Genomic DNA, 22,878 nt, shown 5'->3' with positions numbered 1-22,878 from the left:
ATTCTGTGATTCTGTAAATACCTTAGAGGTGTTCCCAGGACTGACATCTCTCATTTTGAGAAGCCATTCTTTTCTTCAAATCCTTTATCTATTATATAGGGAACGGCTTGCATTTATATTGCACTTTTCACTACCAGCAGATGTCTCAAAGCGCTTTACAGCCAGTGAAGTGCCTCCTGAAGTATCGCAACTGTTGCAATGTAGGAAAGACATTAGCCAATCCCCTCTCAGCAAACTCACACAAACAGCAATGTGATAATGATTTTTTTGTGTGATATGGATTGAGGGATAAATATTAGCCAGGACACTGGGGGTAACTCCCCTGCTCGTCTTTGAAATAGAGCCATGGGATTGCTTACATCCATCAGAGCAGGCATAGGGGGGCTCAGTTTAACATTTCATCCTAAAGACAGATGATATGGGGAGCTATCTTTACACTTATTGGCATTGCTTACTTCTCTTTTGTTCTCATGTGTTTTTTGTTTAAAACATCTGAATGAGTTGGGAATAAAGATTTCGGGGGCGAGTTTCCTCACATTGATTTACACCACTGTTATGTCAGTGGAGAAAATTTACATACACCAGTAGTCAGGAGAAATTTTTTGCACACTGGTTTCCTGGGATGGATCATTTGCATGTCCCTTGGAGTAATAAAATCCAAGTGCTTGGGAATTGGAGCACGGCCTGTAATAGTCAGTTCTGGTCGAATATTGCAGTACCAAAAATGGGGATAATCAGAAAGAAACAATGCTTGACCCACTTACTTGATTCTCAACTAACTTCTTCACACATCTTATTAATTGTGTCCCTAGGCGTTTAAGAATGCTACAGCATAAACAATGAACAAACAAGGTAGCAGGCCATGGCACCCAGACACAGAAGTAGAACACAGAGTTTTACACACTTGGATCTGCAAACCCTCCTGAAGGATACAGAACTAAGGAGATGCAGGCTGCTGGGCAGATATGCCAGCAAATCTTCCAAGAAGCTCACTCATGCCACCTAGACGGATGTGCCTTTGACACTGAATGCCAGCTCTCTCTATCCCAGATCTGTGGATCAGAGAAGTTCAATGACCTTACCAGGGCAAGTAAGGCAAGATGCTGAACACTCTCCCTCTTCTTCCTTCTCTATATTAAGCACCACCCTATTCTCCACCCTCTGAGAAGAACACCTGGACAATGAATACTTCATAATGCTAATCATAAATATCATTTTTATCATTTCCCCAATGTGACAGTGGTGAGTCCATATATGTTCTGTGTACATTGTGTTGAATAAGTTAGATTATCCTATATGGTTTCTGGTTTAAAAAAGAGACTTATGTAACACCTTTCAGGGACATTTCAAAGTTCTTTTGAATTGTAATCGGTGTTGTTATGTAGGAAAATGCTGCATCGAGTTTGTGCATAACAAGACCCCACAAACGGTAATAAAATTAATGATCAGTTAATCTATTTTATGGTGTGGAGGAATGAATGTTGGCCAAGGAAAACCATTTTTTTTTAAATGGGAGTTTTTTTTACAGCCACTTGAACAGTTGGGAGGGACCTGATTTATCAGAACATTTAAAAGATAACCCCTCCAACAATGCAGCCTAGGCGGAGAAGAAAAGAGTTGATGTTTCGAGTCCTCATGACCTTTCAACAGTTCTGTTGAAGGGTCATGATGACTTGAAACATCAACTCTTTTCTTCTCCGCCAATGCTGCCAGACCTGCTGAGTTTTTCCAGGTAATTCTGTTTTTGTTTTGGATTTCCAGCATCCGCAGTTTTTTGTTTTTATATATAATGCAGCCTACCTTTGCCACTTTACTGAAGTGTCACTTAGATTATTTCCTTAAGGCAGTAGTGAGGCTTGAATCCACAAACTTGGGTTCAGAATTAAGAATGCTATTGACTGAACCAAGCTGAGACATGACTGATTATTTTGTTATTTTGTAACCAGCTGTACCTTGTAAGGTGTAGGTGATGGTCATTAACTTGTCACTTCAAAAACAGAAATATGTCTTGGAAGATTTCCTCCAAGCCTGATCAGTGACTTGATCTCATTAGATTTTTTTTTTAAATCAGTTGGGAGTTGTCTATGATTCATGTTTGTGCATTAGACAATGACTTGGAGTTATTGCTTCAATAATTCCTTTCCCATCAAACCGTGAGAATGGACGTGCTGGGAACTGCCCATGTGTTACAATGGAACTTCAACTGTCTTTCACTTACACATATTTTGCTGGATTCTCACCAAACCTGATAAGTGACTCTTTCCCATAACAGTGTTTTCAATACATTGGAAAAAATTCAAAGGTTTGGTTTGAAAACTTCACATAGCAAATAACCGTGACCATGCATACCTGATTGAGGTGTACAAAATTATGAGGGGCATGGATAGGGTAGATAGGAAGAAACTTTTCCCTTTAGTGGAGGGGTCAAAAACCAGGGTGTATAGATTCAAGGTAAGGGGCAGGAGGTTTAGAGGGTATTTGAGGAAAAATGTTTTCACCCAGACGTTTGGGGGGGGTGGGGTATCTGGAACTCACTGCCTGAAAGGGTGGTAGAGGTGGGAACCCTCACAACATTTGAGAAGTATTTAGATGAACAATTGAAACGCCATAGCATACAGGGCTACAGGCCAAGTGCTGGAAAATGGGTTAGAGAAGGTAGGGGATTGATGACAGGCATGGACACAATGGACCGAAGGGCCTCTTTCCGTGCTATAAACTCTATGACACTATACTACATAAGGCAAAAAAATCCATTTGTATCATATTCAAAATTAATTACCACCGCCTATGCCACAGAAATATCAAATTATTTTACTTTCAGTCTTTCACGATGTCGCCATACTTGCTGTTGCCCGCTTACAGGTGCAGAATAGGGCGCAGAATAAATGCAACCAAGGCACTTTACCAGATTTATAACTGGGCACATTGCACCTTATAACTAGTAATATGATGATGCATTATAATACAGAGTTTGTAAAGTTTAATTGCAAAATTGAACTTTTATTTTCAAAAAGTACCAACTAGAAGCTCTTAATGGGAAGTGAACATCTGCTGCAGCATGAACATTCCCCTCAGGCTTTGTATTAAGTTTGCAGAGCTGTCTATTTCTGGCTGTTCTGGGAACTTAGCCTCCCAAAAAACTCCCCAATGGTAACAACGCCCTTTAAATATTAAGGAATGTGCCTTGTCTTTCCATAATGTTTTGGCCTGGGAGAAGTTTACATTTCAGCATCTCACTTTCAAATAAGGTCAACATTATTTCTAGCTGGAATGCTGGCGTGCATGGAAACATATTGACGGCGGCAGCACAGCAGCTGATCTATTTTCGTAAAGAAAGTGAAATAACGGACAATTTGTTCTTTTGTAGCGCTGACGTTTTCTCACGGCAGTCAGCGAATACGATTCATAACAATAAATTTGTTACAGAGAATAATTGTGACATTTATGAGTGTCACTGCAAACCATATGCAATTCTTCTAATATATTACCTGTCAATCACCTATGACATGGCACACAGGGAGTCAGGCCTACGTGCAGTTTTCAGAGTGAAGGTAGGGTTAGTGTGGGCATTATAAATTCAGGTCTGCTGTAAATTATTTTTATAAAGTAACCTCTACTACTGAACCTGTAAGTGGTCCTTGCAGCTTTCACATTCCGAGTTAACTCACACTGCCCAATATCTAGCTATATCGTGTAGCCTGAGGATATAGCAATGCACGCTCCCCCACTCCCTGACCTAGTTACAAACTGGATACTGTAAAATTGCACTTGCTTCACTGAAACGTATAACCGAAGAAATCTCTAGGAAGGCCGAGCCAGTGCCAAATCAGCAAGCTGTTTTACACATGACTGCGTAAAAGTCATAATTTCAAGATTTTTTAATCTTCTATAACTTTTTCCCATATGACACAAGGCCCCAAGAGCACACTGTGCTATTCCAGATAGCCAATGGAATGTTCACTTCTCTGTTTTATTTTCTCTCTGGTCAACTTCTAGCTGAGAAAGCAAACCCATTATTATTCCTGGCTCAAGCCGAGACTAAATAGTAGCACCATCAAATCCTAGCCAGAAGTCGTGGGTCCTAGCTCTGCTCCAGAGACTTGCCCAAATAATCTCGGTTTGCGTAGCCAAGGGAGCGCTGTGTTGTCCAGATGAAATACTAAACTGCTTTTCATAGATGTCCAAATTAAGCCCTTGCTGCCCAGCCCTGTGCTATAGGCTGCAGCTTGTCTTTAGCTCTTAGGTGGATGTAAAAAATCCCATAGCAGAATTTGAAGAAAAGCATGGGAGTTTGCCCTGTGCACTGGCTAATATTTATCAAGGGTCAGGCATTCTGGCCGATGCATAGAGGCACGAGCAGAGTTCACAGGGTCTGCACCGGAAGGGCTGAGTTGGACTGGGAAGATTAGCTCACGGTGGGAAGCTCAATGAGAGAGTGGGATGGGGCATTTAGGATTGCTGCATGTAATGAGCTGGCACCAAGTGCCTCAACGAAACATTTAGAGGATGCTGAGCGAGGCACGGAGGGAAGCTGTAGGCTTACCTAAGATGGAGTCAAGCCTGGGATGATGGCAAGTGTGCAGGAAGGTCAAGGGGTACTGAAGGGTTGGGGCAGGACATGGGACGACAGAGTAACTGAGTAGGGAAGTGGAAGGTAGCAGAACAAGGAATAGAGGGGTCTAGGAGAAGTAAAGAATAAAAAGGTAAAAAAAAGAGTAAAAGTGCAAATAGAGTGGTGAGTTTGGATTCGCAAGGCAGCCAAAGTGTGCATGCGAATGAACTCCAAGAAATCTCAAATTACATAGGTCTGGTTACACATGGATTTTGATACATAAAAATCTGATAGTTAAATAGGAAATAGGAAATAGATAAGAGTCCACAGTCAAGGTCACAGGTCCCAATGTGAAATAATGATAACAAAGTAAAGATAGGTGGATAATATAGCAATAAATTTCTCTTGGCAAAGTGTTGGTTTGCTCTTTTCAATGCCACAATTGTACATGTGACCATCCACAATGTAATTCTGTCTGTATTAGTTTGCAGTAATTCAATTATCATTTGTTTTAAGTAGAAAGATAATCACAGGGGAAAAAATGATATCATTAGTAAAGAGAACTTTTGATGATATGCAGCACGTAAGTGATGAAATTGAGAAGGAGCTTGGTAGTAAAGGGAATCTTCAGAACAGGGTGAAGGAAGATGAGGGATGGAGAAAATTGGTGAATAATATAATACCACTTCATTCACCTAAAGGCTTATGTAACATTTCACCAATTGCAATTAACAGATAAACAATGTAGAATCATTAGAAAATTGAAAGTGCTAGAATATGATTCTGGTAGCACACATAAGCAATGTACTGACAGACTATTTGACCAGAGCAGCATCACCTTTGAGCCTGACCCTCTCCTCATCCAATGTCTATCCACACATTTCTGGCAGCAATTATGCTAAATCGTGCTTCGGAGCGGGAACCATAATTTCCCTTCCCTAACCCCCAGGAACTCTGAGTATCTGTTCACCTGATAGCAGCTATCCCAGCACAGAGCAAGGTTCAAACCTGGGAATTAACTAACCTGTGTGGTTCATCTACTTTTTAAGTAAACTCATTGAGCTATTGAAGGAGACAAGGAGTATATTCTAAGTCTACAATGCAGAAGGTGGTCAACCTGAGTTTGAATGGGAGGGTGGCTCTACTTTCTGGGAGAAACTCCTGGTCAGGCAGGCTTGTTAAGGAATGGTGTCTCTCAAGCTGCAGTCTCAGGCCAGTGACCTGATCCAAGATAAACAAGCTACAGAAAATAGGCATAAGCATATGTGCTTTGTCTATATCATGTGTCTCTAGACAGGGGAAAGACTTCTAAGTCTAAGTCCAAGTAGCTCTACTTTTTGTTCCACTGTGTTCCAAACAATGTCACAACCAGGTACAAAGCCTCATTTTTTTTTGTCTAGCTCATTAATCACAATAGGCTGATACCCTGTGTAGGATATTTTTATGTTAAAGAGATGCCTTGCATGGACAGCAGGTGCATCTCTCTCTCACTGTGAATGTCAAGCACATTGGAAATTAATAGCCTCATAAGATACTGCTGCATGGTAAGATTTTTCAGTACCGGTGGAACTAACAACGGTAACCAGGGGACATCAGACTGTTCCAAGATTTCATTCGAGCTCTGCTCTTCTGGGACTGCATATTTATAAAACTGCCTTATGTCAGGAGTGCCAGAAGCTGCAGCCATCGTGAGAGATGTCAAGTTGGCCCCAATGCAACAAATATTTGAGCAACATAACGTGAATTTATGCTCAACAAACATACTTTGCCAGTCAACTTAATGGTCTACAACTCATCGGAGAGCTGAGGGCGCTGAATAATGTGTAGACAGGAACCTGAGCATTCAACTGAATCTATACAGATTGATTTGACCTTCTTCATAAATTCATTTTTGTACAAATCCTTTGTCGATTCTACATTAGACGTGATAAACGACTTTGTCTCACCAAAACACTAGATTGTTTATAATGAACAAGATTTTTGAGTAGATTATTTCCCTCATCTTTAACAGAAACAGTCCAGCAACTTGGGACACACAAATAAAGCCCGTTTCTGAACCAGTGATCAATTCATTTTAGCCGAAGTAAATAACCTGGCAAAAGTACTGAGCAGGATTAAGAACAGCGCCAGAAGATATTGCTAATAAAGACACTGAGCTGTTTGTTAATGAAAACAGAGGGCTTCCTTCATGACTTAGTGAATTTATCCAATGAATACTTGAGCTACATAGATCAGATGGCCCCAGGGTTTGGCCTGGCCTATGTTGAGTTAACTGATCCCAGTGGCAGTGGGGTATAGGCCTTAGCACCCTTATTTAATCATTTTTATAATGTAGATAAATGGGGAACTCAAATCGTACACAGCAAGATTGTATAAGCAGCTATTAAATAAATGACCTGATGATCTGCTTTAATTTTTTTGGTTGAGGGATAAATGTTGGCCAGCACACTACTTATCTTCAAATAGTGCGGTGGGACCTCAGGCATCCATATGAGATGGCAGATGGCCCTCAGTTTACCGACTTACCTGAGCAAAGGCAACTTCTACCAATGCAGTACTCACTCAGTACTTCACTGCAGTTCCAACTTAGGTGATCTGCTTAAATCTCTGAAATGGTGCAAGAACCAATGGCCATCTAATTCCAAGACAAAAGTGTTCCAGTGAGTTATGGCTGCACCTAATAAATATGTGAATCTTGTTATCATGCATTTCCATTGAATTTTGTATCTACACTGGCATTCCGTTATGGGGTGGGGAGGGAAATAACTGTTATGGCCCAGCGTTACTGCCTGTTTTGTCTTAGAGTGGCAGGATCTTTAGCATCACTTCTACACTGTATAACAACGGCACTCATTTGCCAGCTGGGCTCTTGGGTAGTACTCTTGCCTCTGAGTCATAATGTTGTGGGCTCAAGTCCCATTTCAGGACCCAAGCACAAAAATTAAGGCTGACTCCCCCGTGTGGTACTGAGGGAGTACTGCACTTTCAGAGGTGCCATCTTTCAAATGGGACATTAAACTGAAGTCCTGCCTGCCCTCTCAGGCAGGTGTAAAAGATTCCATGGCATTATTTTGCAGAAGAGCAGGTGAATTATCCCTGGTGTCCTGGTCAATATTTATCAGAATCAGAAAAATCATCAGAAAAACAGATTATCTGCTCACAATCACATTGCTGTTTGTAGGAGCTTACTGTGTTCAAGTTGGCTATTGCATTTCCTACATTACAACAGTGACTACACTTCAAAAGCATTTCATTGGCTATAAAGCACTTTGAGACATCCGATGGTCATGAAGGGCGCCAAATAAATTCAAGGCCCTTTTTCTTAATTGGCATAGTGCTTGAGTAGGTAATCCTGAAGGACATAGTGATATACATTTTTAAACTTTAATTCTGAAATTGAATAAAATAGACAGTTGACCCGCAACATCCTTTTTTTCCTAATATCTGAAAGAGACTGATCACCTTTTCAATTGTTCAAAATCTCCTTGCCAGTCAGGTAACGGAGATGATCAACGTGATCACTTGAACAAGGATCAGCTGATCAAAGAGAGTGGACTTGTAACATGTAGGTCATCACTAACTAATCTTGTTGAAATTTTTGAGGAGGTCACTAGCAAGGTGGATAGGAGAGGGTCAATGAATGTTGTCTGTAGGCATTTCTAGAAGGCATTTGATAAGGTTCCATCCAAGAGATTATTATCAAAAATGAAAGTGTGCAGAGTTGGAAGTAATCTTGTGACATGGGTTGCTAATTGGTTGGCAGCTTGACAGAGAGTAGTAGGGGTGTGACAAGTGGTGTTCCCTAGAGATCTGAACTGTGGTTTCAGCTTTACATCATATACATTAGTAACTTAGAAGAAGAAATAGAGAGGTTGTGGGATGATACTAAGTTAGGAATTACAATATGTTGTGAAAGGAGAACAGCAAGTTACAAATGGATTTAGACTAAATTAGTGGGCAAATCCAGGCACATGGAGTTCAATAGGGGAAGCGTGAGATCATTTTCTTTGGGGTCTGTGAAAGACAAATCAGAATACTTTCTTGATAGTACAGACTGGGAGTTGTGAAGACTCAAAGCCCTAAAGGTATTGCGCAGATACAAAAAGTGATCAAAAATCCAAGGGAATGTTGGTCTTTATCACAAAGAAGTTGGAATATGAGAGTGAGGAAATTATGGTTCAGTTTACAGAGCCCTAGTCATATCTCATGTGGAGTACTGCATTCTGTTTTGAGCACCACATCACAGGAAAGATTATTGGTCTTAGGTAGAATGCAGATTCATCAGAATAATGGGCCACAATTGCAACCATCAGATACCACAGCATTGTCTTTGACAAAGGATAACAATTCCCTGTCTCTGTTTTTTACCCCATTAAGGCACAGCCCGTAGCAGTATCAGGGCAGTCCATTCAACTGTCTGGTTCAGAATTCTGTTCTCTAAAACGTCTCAAGATCCATCATCCCATGATGAGCAACCTCTTGAGATGTAGAATGCCCATACATATGGCAGTTCAATTCCCAACAGTCTAGCCTTTATAAAATTAATATTTTCCCCCCTCAGTTTCAAAGATGTACTTTACTGTCCCCTATTTTAAATCCACTCCACGAGCCATTCCTTAAGTAACATCTAGTACAATCCAAGGTCTGTGAAGCTCCCGCTCTGAACCAGCTGCTATGTGACAGTGACAATGGAGCAGGACTACTTTGCTCCAATTTTCTCTCCCTTCCCCCGACTCAGTGCCTCTCCCAGGTGGCACAGTTGAGATCAGGAACTTATCATGTGGGGACTCCTGATGCCAACTCAGGTTCTTCTATTCCATTCTACATCAAGACTGCCAACTCATGTGCTATCATTCTACCATATCAATCTGCTACTGGATTGTTCTGTGGCCTAGGCAAATTAAAATTCATAGCCCTCACTCATAAACAGAGTACACACCAACTTTCTTCCCATGTTTTTGTTCAAGGACACATTTTCTGCGTGTCAGATTTCCTTTCAATCTGAATTCAGTTTACTAGCAGAATCCTTAAGCGATGATGGGATAATGCTGATCTTTGTTGTGTGAGTGGAAAGCTATTAGTTACACAGACAAAGAGTGACTATTGATCATGTTTATAATTGCAAATAGGATTCAAATTAGTGATTCACCCGTCAGGGGATTGAGTGGAGAAAAACTTCATTGGGACGACAAGCTCCCGAAATGTATGTCTGTGCGTGAACGAGGCAATTGTGTATTCAAGTTTCAACTGAACCTTATTTTTACAAAGTTCTCAGAAAACAAATCTCTCCCTTGGTCCATTTGAGGAAAAAGCCTCTGTCTAAGTGTTAAGAACAATGGAGAAAAGGATTCTGCATCCCAATTATTCTGGGGAATTCTATTTCACTTGTGAGTAGATTGATTACTATACAAGAATATGAGTTTTTAAATTAATCATTATTTTTAATTTATGTTTAACTTTACTCCACTCCTCTTGCTAGCTTAAATCAAACAAAATTATAACAACACTACTTGAGCTCCACACAATAGGGACTCTGTTCAATATTCACTATGTACCTCAGAACAATTAATCTGTGGCAAAAGCGGGAGAGGAGAATGGAGCAAGTGCTTCCATCTGTGTCATGGTAAGTGCTGCCCTTGGTATTAAATCTCTCAACTAAAATGTATTTGGCCAGTCCTAATTTAACACCCAGTCAACAATTTCACAAATGATTTGCTAACAATTATCAAGATCACTGTCTGTAGATTCAATTTGTTGTTAAGATCCCACGGCAGTATTCAAAGAGGAGTAGACAGTGCTTCTGAAGTCATGACCAGCCTTCTTCCCCTTATCCAATGCCACTAAGAATAAGCAGATGAACATGCTGGTCCAGATTTTCGCCCCTGGCTCAGGTGCGCAGAGACAGAAAGAACTCCCAGCTCTGCAAAGCTGCCCTTTAAAAATGGCCACCCGCAGTTGGGATTTTCGTTCCCGGGGTGGGGGCTGGATTAGAAGTTGGGCTCGCCATCCCTGGAATGAGTGTGGAAGCTGCTGGGTGGGGGGGGGTGGGGGTGGCTAGGCAGAATGCCTGTATCTGTGCTCTGGCACTTCGTTGAATTAAGTTGAAAAAAATTTAGAACAAGAAACAGCCCTCCAGGCCCTTCTTCCCACACCCTCCCCAGGCAGAACCTTCCGGTCGGCGAGCGGGGAGCAGGCCAGACACGCTGACGCACGATGACAGCAGGCTGTGCGCCCGCCGAAATGTTAAGGGCCTATTAAGGCCATCGAGAAATTAATTAAACGAGTTAAGGATGCTGCCTGTCCAACCTTAATGTCGGTGGGCAGGCGAAGAGCCCAGGCGGCCTTCATGTTTTTCAGGAAACCTCATCCACGGGCAGGATGAGGTTTCCTGAAACTCTGATAAAATAAATAAATAAGTTTTCCCAACTTTACAAACATGTCCCAGCTCATTTGACACAGTCACATGAGGGGACATGCTTGAACAAATTTTTAAACCAATTCTTTAATTATTTTCATATCCATTCAATCTCCCTGGGGCAGCTTTGTGGCACTCTTGATCGCTGCACTCTTTCGCGTGCATGTGCAAAAGAGCACTGGCCCCATCTCTCCCCCCTCCCCACCACCTGCACAGGTAGTGCCTTAATTGGCCCGCCCGCGTAAAATGGCAGCGCGCATGCAATCGTGGGCAGCGATCGGCTCTGCGCCCGCCCGTGCCCGCTCCCGCCCAGCCCACTCGCCACAGGGAAAATCCAGGTCCTCATGCCCCATCCATGCCAACCTATGCCCCTCCATCCACCCCCTTGGCTTCCCATATGCCCTATGCCCCCTCACATCCTCATGGCCCCTTATGCCAATTAGTGCCAACTCTTGCCAACCCAGGCCCCCCACCACCTTACCCCTCAATGCCAAGTCACTTAGTATCCTTTGACAGTTCCTTGACAGTTTTGACAGCTCCTTGACAGCTTTGACTGTCCCAATGAGCTTATGGGCTTTTTACACACAATCATGTTTAATTTAAACAATTCAAAGGTTGCCTTATCTTTCCCAAAGGGTGCCGTACCTCTCCCAAATGGTATCTTACCTCGGACAAAGGTGTCCTGGGATCATATCCAAATAAATGCACCAAGGTCAGACCTGCTCTTATTCGGTATAATTTGCACAGTCAAGGTTTCACACTCCTGGCCTTCCCAAATCCCACTTCAGTGGAGGCCGCTGGTGATTTAAACGGCTGCATGCGCAAACCCTGGTCCGATTCCAATCCTGTCCCCGTGAAAGTAGGAAACGCTCGTCTGCCATTTTGCCACAACTTGGGTACTGTTTATGGGATGTTGTTGGAGAGAAACAGTGGCAGCATTTGCCAGAATAGTGACTCACCAAAACAAAATTCCATTATGCGAAGCTAAGATAGTTAAGATAACCTGACAATCTAATATATTGCTATCATAGAATCATAGAAATGGCAGCACAGAAGGATACCATTCATCCTGTTGCATCTGTATTGGCGTTAGTTCTTTAGTGTCTAATCGCATTAATCTTTTTCCCCTGTATCCTTTTATAATCATACTTTTAATGGTATTATAGTCTGTTCCAACAGCCACTTGTAGTAAATAGGTCAGCCCTAATAACTCTGACAGAGACGAGGAGAAACTTCTTTAACCAGAGAGTAGTGAATCTATGGAATTCATTGCCACAGAAGGCTGTGGAGGCCAGGTCATTGAGTGTATTTAAGACTGAGATAGATGGGTTCTTGAATGATAAGGGGATCAAAGGTTACGGGGAGAAGGCGGGAGAATGGGGTTGAGAAACTTATCAGCCATGATTGAATGGTGGAGCAGACTCGATGGGCCGAATGGCCTAATTTCTGCTCCTATGTCTTATGGTCTTATGGTCTCTCTCAGAAAAGCAATGCCCCCTTTGTCCTTCTACTGATAATTCCATGTCACCTTATTACTAATTTGCCAACTAGAGGAAATAATCTTTACTTGTTTACCCTTTCAAGATTCAGAATTTTGTAAGTCTATATGGATGCAAAAATTTTCTTTTATGTTGTTAGTTCAATTTAGAAGGATGGTAGTCTGTTATTGTGGTTTCATCTTAGGATTTGTTAACTTCTTATTGTAGAAGAGATCTTGCTGGAGGCAATAGTTTTTTGTTGAAAACACATTTATTTGCATACTAACTATTTACTGAGATGAGGAGAAATTTCTTCACCCAGGGAGTGGTGAGCCTGTGGAATTCGCTACCACAGAAAGTAGTTGAGGCCATAACATTGTATGTTTTCGAGAAGGAGTTTGATATAGCTCTTGGGGTGAAAGGAATCAAAGGGTATGGGGAGAAAGTGGGAGCAGGCTATTGAGTTGGATGATCAGCCATGATCATAATGAATGGCGGAGCAGGCTCGAAGGGCTGAATGGCCTATTCCTGCTCCTAGTTTCTATGCGCAGAATTTTACGAGTCGGTGAGCGGGGGCAGGGACTGCTCACCGACGCGTAAAATGATGCGCGGTGACATCGGGGGGAACTCCCAGCGTCACTGCGCCCGATTTATATTTTCAGGAAGGTGGGGGCGTGGCAAAATCAGCTGCGGGCCCACCGACCTGTCAGTGGCCAACTGAGGCCATTGACAGGATCAATTAAGTAATTAATGGACCTGCCCGTCCAACCTTAAGGTTGGCAGACAGGCCAGGAGCCCCGGCGGGAACTAGAAAAAACATAAAACCTTATCCACCGGTGGCATGAGGTTTCATGTCGGCTTTAAAAATTTTTAATAAAGATTTTGTAAAAATGATGGACATGTCCCAACTCATGTGACATTGTCCTGCACTTATTCTCAGGGAGGTGACTGCACTCTTCCATGCGCATGTGTGAAAGAGCGCACTCTCGATTTTGGGACCACCACCACACACCCCGCCCCACCCCACCCCCCACCCCGCCCACACAGGGAGGAGCGCATAGCGCTTCCGTGCGGACGTCACACTGAGCGGGCCTTAATTGTCCCATCCGACTGGGGGAAAATTCAGCCCTATGTTTCTGTGTTTCTATTTACAAAGGTTAAGTAAGACGAAGGGCGGGATTTTCCACACCTGCCCCCTGCCGCGATCATCCGATCCCGCCACAAGTCAATGGACTTCTGGTTGGGTCACCGCCTCGCCCACAGCGGGTCCCACCCACAACCAGGCCGGAAAATCCCGGCCGAAGATATAGCTGGAGCGACTCTCTGAGATGTTTCTCAGTCATTTTCCCTCAGTGAGTGACATCATTGTGACATAGCTCCTTAAGCACGTGCTCAGTAGCTGTCACGAGAGTTAATCCTTTACTCTACACCTCACCCTGAGTCTTTATCCTCATTTTATTATACACACATTCCCTGTCACCTCCCCACAAAGGCACTTCTCTTCAAGGAAAAATCTTTGGTTGTTTCACCAGTCTTCCTGAACGGGTGTGGAGCTCCTTCTGAGATAAATGGGAAGCCTGTTGCTCTGAGGTCGGTTCATGGAGGCTGTCGTTCCTGGTTTCCCTCATTTGTGGTTCAGTGGGTATGGTGCTCTCTTGAGGTTCAGGGTACTCTGCCTATGCTGTTTTCTATTCGTTGAGATCAGCAGGCAGATTTGTTCCTATGAATGATGCCTGACTGTGTCTTGACCAGATACATTCTTGGTTGCTGTAGCTTCTCAATCTCTCAGTCAGTAGCTATCATTAGAGTTAACCCTTTACAGAGAGTGTAGGAACAGTGAATATATGTTGGTACAGTTTTCATACCTGTTTGAGGTTGGGTTTGAGATAGAGCTAGGGCAGCATTAGACAATGGGGTTAAAATATGCGCAATACCATTTTGAGGTTTAAACAAGACACTACTGCATTTTGCACCCCGCCCCCCCCACAACCACCACCATACTCTTCACTGCACCTGGCTCTGTTTGTGCCTAAGAAATGCTTCATTTATAAGAAACAGAATTGAGAGTGAAACATGCCTCATGACTTTACATGATCAGAAGAAACATCGAGAAAATTCTGATCAGGCTATTACATCGATAAAAAGGGAAGCTTCTTTGAATAAAAAGTGCTCTGCTGAACCTTCCTTCCCCTCTAATGAAAGTATATTTGCACTAGATAAATGCTTCATACATACATCTGAATCATTCAATTCCTGAATTTAAATCTACCAAAGATCAGAAAGACAAATTGAACAAATTCCAGTTAATTTTTTGTGCAGCAGGATTCGAAGCCTTCAGCTGTTTGAAAACTGGCTATACCAGGGAGTTGTCAAAGTCCCACTGAAAACATTAATCTACAATGGCAGCTGACAAAGGGTCCTAACCAATCTGTCTTCCAATTCCAGATGCTGACTGGCCTGTTGTGCATGTATAATATTTCTGTTTTGCTATAAAGCATAAAAACCCCATAGTCAAGCTGGTCCTCCAAATAAGTTATATTCTTGAAAATCTCCCACTGTGTACTGGTTTGTAGAAAAAGCAATTTGCTGCTTGTAGTGGAAAAAATGCATCAATAAACTGAAGCCTTATATACAGTAAGATTAGAAACAAATGTTAATAATGGATGCCAAGTGGTGAGGCAATAGGTCTGGTACAGTGGACTGTTCTTTGTTAAAAAGCAGCTGTTTCCAGGCGATAGTAGTAATAGCCATATGTAGTCGAATCTTGTTTTAAGTCAACAACCTATTAGATACAGGTGGCACCTTGGATTTTAACAAAGCGGTGAAAAATATATTTGGAAAAAGAAGCAGAAAGATTCATGTAGGTGGAAACTGGGTGTGCGACTGTCATTAGCAACAAACAGGAAGTTTCGCTAGTTTCCCTCATAAGCTAGCAAATGTTCTGGACAATGGGCTGATGTATTAAGTAGTACGATAACTTCTGGCTTTCTGCATTTCCTCTATCCTTCTCCTTGCAATGTACCCTGATTTAAGTAACGACATGGTGACCGGATTCTGTCAGTGCTACACAATTTTTGAAATTATCTTTGCTTGAAAGCAATGGACCAATTCTTGCTGGGAAAATAGTGGCATGGTTAACGATACACACCATTATTTATGTGAAAATCACCCAACAAAATTCAGGGGATTAAAAGATATGGCATGAGTCCCAAATCCCCACAATTTGTTAGTTGATTTAAGCCACTCTGCTTTTTGCTTAGCCTGGCCATTTTTTTTGAGAACCTGCTGGATTTGCATGTTAATTTCCCATTAAACCAGCGATAGTGTAACATCTGGTAATTAACAGTGGAAGTACCTTTTTAATGTCAAGATAATTGCTAATGCAATGCCAATCAATTGTTTGAATCAGAAATGAACAATTTAAACTGTGGCGTCTCATTCCTTCAGGTGTTACTTTGTTCCCGGGATTTTAAGAATGTCAAATTTTAAACTTTGCAATGTTTTCTTACCTTCCACTTCCATTTCTTTTTTCTCTTTCACTTGATCCAATTTTTATTCCCCCCTTTATGTTTCTTTCTTCATCTATTCTGTCTCCAATACAGCTTCCTACTCAGTCCTTCCTCTGAGCCAATCCATAAATCTCATTGGTTGAAAAGATACATTGTTCGTCCCACCATTCACTGAGATCCCCAATGTCCCGTAGCCCTTGGTATCAGCCCACACTTCCCAGAAAAAAATTGAGCTAAAGAGTGCAGAATAAAAAATGCAACTAATGGGCTGCACTACGATGGCCCACTCCAGCAAGATTCGGCCTAATACTTTTACTTAGGAGTCAAAATCATATGAAAGTTTTATAATACAGCAACAGTGTTCCCTGGTGACATTTAATCCCTCTTATACAAAATGCATTGCAAAGAGTAGAACTGTAAATTTTATATGGGCTTTGAGTGCACATTGATTATTTTGTAGGTTATTGATAGCACTAAGCTTTTTTTTTGGATTATCCAGCAACATAGTTGTTAGTGGCGGCAGCTGTCTATCGATTCAAGGGTGACGTCTATTCAGGTTCCTACCATGAGTCGTCATGTGACTGAACAGACTGATTCTTGACCTGCAGATCTTTGGGCACATGCGGCAGGATATCTTACGAGATAGTGGGATCCAGATTGTAGGATTTACTTCCTTTTCCTTCCTTCTCTGCTGTCGTTCTGCCTTAAGATGTTGTGACTCAAAGTGTGATGCAACTTGATGGACAAGTTGTCACCATTTTGGAAAATTGAAGCTTCTCCCCGTCATTAATGTCAATGCTGCCACGCATCAAGGATAGCTTCAGAGTGTCTTAGAAGTGTTTTCTTTGTTCTCCCCTGGGACATTGGGCATTTTGCAGTTGAGAAAACAGGATCTGGAGGGGGAGCCATTTGGATTTTTCAGTGGTTTTGCCTGAATGGTTGTGGAGTTGGCTTCAAGAAAGACACTAGTATTTGCTCGATGGTCCTCCCATTGAATCCAAAGGATGCAGTGGAGGCATTGATGCTGGAATTTCTCTCGCATTCTTTTGTGTCACTGATACACAGCCCAGGTCTCGCTGTGGCACAGGAGTCGGGTGATGATAATTGCCCTGTGCACTAGGGCTTCTGTTGACTTGCAGAGCTCTTTATTGTCAAACACTTGCTGCCGTAGTTTGTAGAAGGCTGAGCTGGCACAGCTGATCTGGTGTTGAATCTCCTTGTCAATGGTGGCCTTTTGAGAGAGGTGGTTGCTAAGGAATGGGGTGTGCTCAACATATTCCAGAGTCTCTCCTTCAACATATAAGGGAGGTAGAATATTTGGTCGACTGGACATGGGTCGATATATGTGTTTGATTTTGGCAACACTCAAAGACAGGTCAAGTTTCTTGTATGCAGAATTGAAGAGGTCGAAAGTGGCTTGTAGATCTGGTGCGGGGGCAATGACACCACAGTAATCCTCAAACTGTAGATCGTATGGTGGTCAGTTTAGTTTTGGCATGGAGGTGACTGAAGATAAAGAGTTTTCCATATAGCCTTATTTAATAGTGATACCAGAGAGCAGTTGATCTTTGATGTGATGAATAGCCACTGTCAAGTAGATTATAAATAGCATTGGGGCTATCTCACATCCTTGCTTGACCCCAGCCCTATGTTGAAGGCATCTATTTCAGATCACCCACTTAAGACAATTGCAGTCATATATCTGGTAACATTGACCTAGAAACCAAATCATTGTTCACATCTGCAACTTAAGGTGGAATCATCTGCTCTGAAGTCTAAGTTCCGTGGCAGGCATGTAAGTGTGAGGGGTTCCAGCTGGGGTAGCTAAAGCTGAACATGCATGATCTTGCACTGTTCATCTCATCACGTATGCATCCATGTGTAGCACAGCAAGTCTCGAGGCAGGGGCAGGCAGGATGTCACCCTCCCCACCATTGCCTCCTGGCCTTGAATGTCCAGGTGCCATATTTAAAGGCCACCCGAAGAACCTCCCTCCCTTCCCCCCTTAGCCTGCCTCCCAGGTCCAGTCTCTGTTCTACCTTTCACCCTACCCTCCGCCATTCCAGCCTCCGTGCCACTTGTGCTGCTGGCACCCAATGTCACTGAAGTTATGAGTGGTTCATAAGAAGGCAAAAGCAGCATCTATTGACCTCAATGTCATAAAAGAAGTCAAGATCACCGGGTGCAGGCCACTTGTATACAGTTGTGAAAGCGAATGTTCTACTTTCCCGCTGGTGGGGAACTTAATTTGGAAGGGGAGCTTCCGGTGAGGTGGCCTTTTAATGAGCATTTATGACGCGCTAATTCATGCAAAAGGACTTCCCCACATTGCTCGTTGAGAAACTCAATCCATCTTGAACCTGCCTTTAAAGTCCCGAGAACAGAATTCCAACAGTTCATCCCAACATCGGGAAATGGATTTTTGGCTTCATGCCAAAGTAAGTTCTTCTGCAGGCCAAGCTTCCTGGTGCTGGTGGGCCCTGGAAGATTCCGCTCATAAAATCTTCATTTTGCTTCTTTTAAGTGCTTCATTTGCAAAGTGGAACATTAATGTATATTCTTTTTTGCTATTCAAAATAAACCCTTTTCTATGATCTTGCTCAGTCAAAGCCTTTCAAGTAGTTCAAGCCAGTTACTGCTGATCAGGTTGCTTTTTCTCAAAATGATGGAAAGGCTCACTGCATTGACCTTGACCTCGAAGGAGGGTTTTCTTAAAATGTTTCAGCTCGAATTTGAAAAGAAAACTCACAGAACTAGTTGCAGGGTGTGTCGCAGGCAGTCTTGTGCCTTGAACCTGTGACCTTTTGGCTGGCAGTCAAGTATTTTAACTCCTTGAGATACTTGGCTAGCCTTGGGGTCAAAATCTTATCAATGTCAAATGAGCAGACACTGCAGACGGAGACTGTAAATGATTCAAAGAAAATGATCAATGACCAGAGTTCTCAAGGCTGTCAGATTTATCCCCTGTGATTAGATATGAGCACTGTTAAAGGAAAAGGGTGAACTTGTTTATAAATCTATCATGAAAGGCATTTCCAGTCAACAATAACACCTGCTCACAAATAAGAGTGAAAAATTGAGAATATAGTTAATTGGGTATGAAAGAATTAGAGGACTGTTTATCAGAACACAGGCGATTGAAGTTACTTCTGCAATTCAGTAAACAATTCTCTGAAATGCTGTTACTAGGAAATGAGGGATGCTGACCGTGGCAACACAACAATCTCTGAATGAATTGTCCAGAGATCCATTGTATCAGAGCAAATACCAATGAGACTCCACCAAAGATTGGAGAGAGGTGAGTTTTTTTTCCACCATTGTCCCATTAGATGACTCACTGAGTGAACAAGTCTGACAGGTCAAGAATGAATATGATTTCCATAGTTAGCTGGACTAAAAGCACATTCACGAACATTGAAGGAATAGTAATGATGCTAAGCTAATGGAAAAGTGAACCTAAAGGAATAATGACCCAGCTGACATTTATCAAAGAAGAATACTGAACATATCTCCACGGGGTTTATTAAAGGCTTTATGATGTTTTTGGTTTCTTTCAGTAAGTATTTATAAGGACTGAATGGACCAAAGTACTGACATTCTCAAATTGTGCCAATATCTTCTTATCTGTGTCACAAGAGACTGCAGTCTGACACAACCTCTAATATTAAATTAGTCTTTACATTCAAATTATATCAGCTCTTTTAGTCATGATTTAAAAAATCCCAACTTTCTCAATTATGGTTTAGCTGACGTAACCTTCTATAGACAGTCCTCCCAGTTGGGCTCATATTGCTGAACATTAGACTTTAGCATATCCCAGTACAACAATGTATTTCCAATAATACACTCAAGAAAGGGATTGAAACTTGCTCTAACTAAACTCTATATTTCCTTTCAGGCATCATTTTCATATCACAAAAAAATAAGCAATCTATGATGAAAATCAGCCAGTGTCATTGCTTATCCATTGCTTCAATTGATTTCTGAGACTTATATATTACTCACAATTAATAAAATCCAGAATGACCTGAATGTTCATAAATACATTGAACGTAAGCTAAACAGAATCCTAATAGAATGCTTTTTATATCATGGATTCTGATAGATGTAGTTTTACCTAGGACTATGTGATTCTGACTGAGGAGGGGTCATTTTAATCTAACCTGCTAGGGAAGATACAGGCAGGCAGATAAGCTTAGACAGTTCGAGTGGAATTTTACTGCCCCATCGTGGCAGGGGTGAGACTGGATAATGCGGTGACCGGGTCAAAGCCCATTGACTTCAGTGGGACCGGAAAGTCTGCCAGCAGGATGGGGCGTAAAATTTGCCCCTGCTGTACTTGCCCCTCAGCACCCGTCCCATGAATTTGACTTCAATGAAGAGTAAAAATGATTGGGATATAATATGGGATGTTTAACTCAAACCTGCATATTTCTCACTGGAAGATTTGGCCTCTGTTCCACTTTGTGATATGAAAAGGTCCAGTCCAGCAGAGCCATCAGAAACCTCTCTGAGCGAATGATTGTTTTGCAATTATTGCCAAGTAAAATAAAAGGAGATTTATCCGTCTGCATTTTACAAAAGTTTATACAACAGGACATAGGAATCTTGTGCCCTTGCCCATTGTGAGTTTCGTGGCCAGAGGCATTTAATCAGTCAGGAGGCTGGCAGATGGAGATCACGCCACCTTCCCCCATCCATCCCGCTTAAGTCTGTGGCAGGAAGGCCAGTTGAGTGGATAATTAATGCTAAAAGCCTCATCCCACTTCCACTGGTATTAACCTAACGGCAGGCAGAGGGCTCACCATGCAGGAAACACATCAAGCAATTCCTGTTAGGGCTGTTTGTGGGCTCCCATGGGGGAAGCTCAGTGCTTGACCAAGGTACTTGGCATCGGAAAGGAGGTCTTGCTGAAAGTCACCCCCCCATTCCCTTGCTGCCAACACCCACAACCTCCCTCCCCCACAATCCCCACCTCTGACCCCCACTGCCTGGGCCTGGGTCCCTCCTCAATCTGAGGCCTCAGGTGGGTGTAGTGCCAGCAATAGCCTCCGCCTTTGCAGTGGCATTGCAGTTCAATAGAGCTGCCAGCCTTTGATTGGACTTCCACCCCCGGGGTCTCTGATCCTGGAAGGCCCCCACTAGCCTGTTAAGAGCCTGAGTGCAACAAGATGTTGGGGGTCTTCCTGAAAAGAGGCTGTGTGGGGCTGTCACCGGCTCTCTAGTCAGACTCCCGCTGCTAGCTCCACAAGATTCCACCATACAGTTATTTCCCTTGTGATTTATCAAACAGCAATTAAATTTATATGCAATTTCCTGCAGTATTCAAGTAGTTGTCTGGTAATACAGAACTTTGAGTATTGCTGAGAAAAGACAAGTGTTGTTGAAGCTTTTCATTTTGAATTAATCAGGTGAATTCGCACGAATACCAAATGTAAAGGGAACAACACTTTATACTGCATGAGAAGAGGCCTGATTGGTTGGCAAGTGGACTCTAATTGGTAGAGGCGTTGCCATGGAGAATGCACCAGTTAACTGCCAAGCATTGTTTAAATTCAAATCAGGCAGGTTGACTTTGATTGATCAAGGTGTTGCTCTGGGGAATGAACCAGAGACTGGCTGTCACCTATTTTGTTTAGTTGAAAAAGGCACAATGTGTCTAAATGTTCTTTGTGTCTGCAAAGGACAGGGCCCTGAATATTAATAGACGTAGCTTCTAGCACGCATAGGTAAGCCACACTGCAAGCGCAACTGACAATTTTAAATTGGTTGTCAGTCTAATTCTTAGCACACTCAGGATAGTTCAGCCATTCTGGATTTTATTAATTGCTTATGTGTTTTGTTTTGCAATATGAAAGTGATATCTGAAAGGAATTAAAGAGCTTAATTAGAGAAAGTTTCAATCCCTTTTTTGAGTGTATTATTGGAAATGCATTGTTATACTAGGATAAGCTGAAGTCTAAGGTTTTGTAATATGGATGCTATGTTTTGAGTTTTGCAAGCGCAGACTGGTTGGGTACAGTCAGTACCTTGCCTGTTGTGAACAGCCAAAAGGAAATGCTGTTTGATACGATCCAGTAGTCTTTGGGACATATGGCCTTACACACCTAGCATCACACCGACACTGAAATTCATATACCATGTTACTCATGTGTGTGTTAGGCAGAATGTCTTTTTGGCTTGACAGCAACATCCTGTTAGTGGGGAATATGACTCGTGTTGCTACTGCAGAGTAGCAGCATGGAACAGCCAGCTTCACCTGTTGCTCAAAGTTTTGAGACACCTTATCCTTCCAGGGTAATCTAAGGTAGACTGGACACTTTTGGGATCAAATGTCACAGCCCGCCCATTCATGAGTTTGCAGGATATACAGCAAGTAATGATCTGATCAGGGTGGTCATTATCTCGCAGGATGGCTTTGATGTGCCCTATTTCAGCATCAAGCTTGCATAGTGAGCAAATGACTCAGGCCCTATTTATGAGGTTGTTGATAAGGCCAATTTTTTGGAGTGTGGAGCTGTAGGAATCTCAACGCGTATTTTAAAAAAAATATTCATTCATGGGATGTGGGCGTCACTGGCTAGGCCAGCATTTATTGCCCATTCCTAATTGCTGTTGAAGGGGTTATGATGCAACTGAGTGGCTTGCTAGACCATTTCAGAGGGCAGTTCACCACATAGCTGTGGTCTGGATTCACTTGTAGGGCATTGGTGAACCAGATGGGTTTTTACAACAATCGACAATGGTTTCATGGTCTTTAATTAGACTTTTAATTGCAGGTCTTTAAAATTCAAATTTTACCATCTGTATGGTGACATTTGAACCCAGGTCCCCAGAGCATTATCTAGGTTCTCTGGATTACTAGTCCGGTGACAATACCACTGTACCACTGCCTCCCCATATTGGCCAATGAAAGTAGGCTTA

The sequence above is a fragment of the Carcharodon carcharias genome, chromosome 23 (assembly GCF_017639515.1).
Source record: "Carcharodon carcharias isolate sCarCar2 chromosome 23, sCarCar2.pri, whole genome shotgun sequence".
Classification (NCBI taxonomy): Eukaryota; Metazoa; Chordata; class Chondrichthyes; order Lamniformes; family Lamnidae; genus Carcharodon; species Carcharodon carcharias.
The sequence above is the reverse complement of the archived record's forward strand: the minus strand, read 5'-3'. Positions refer to the sequence as shown.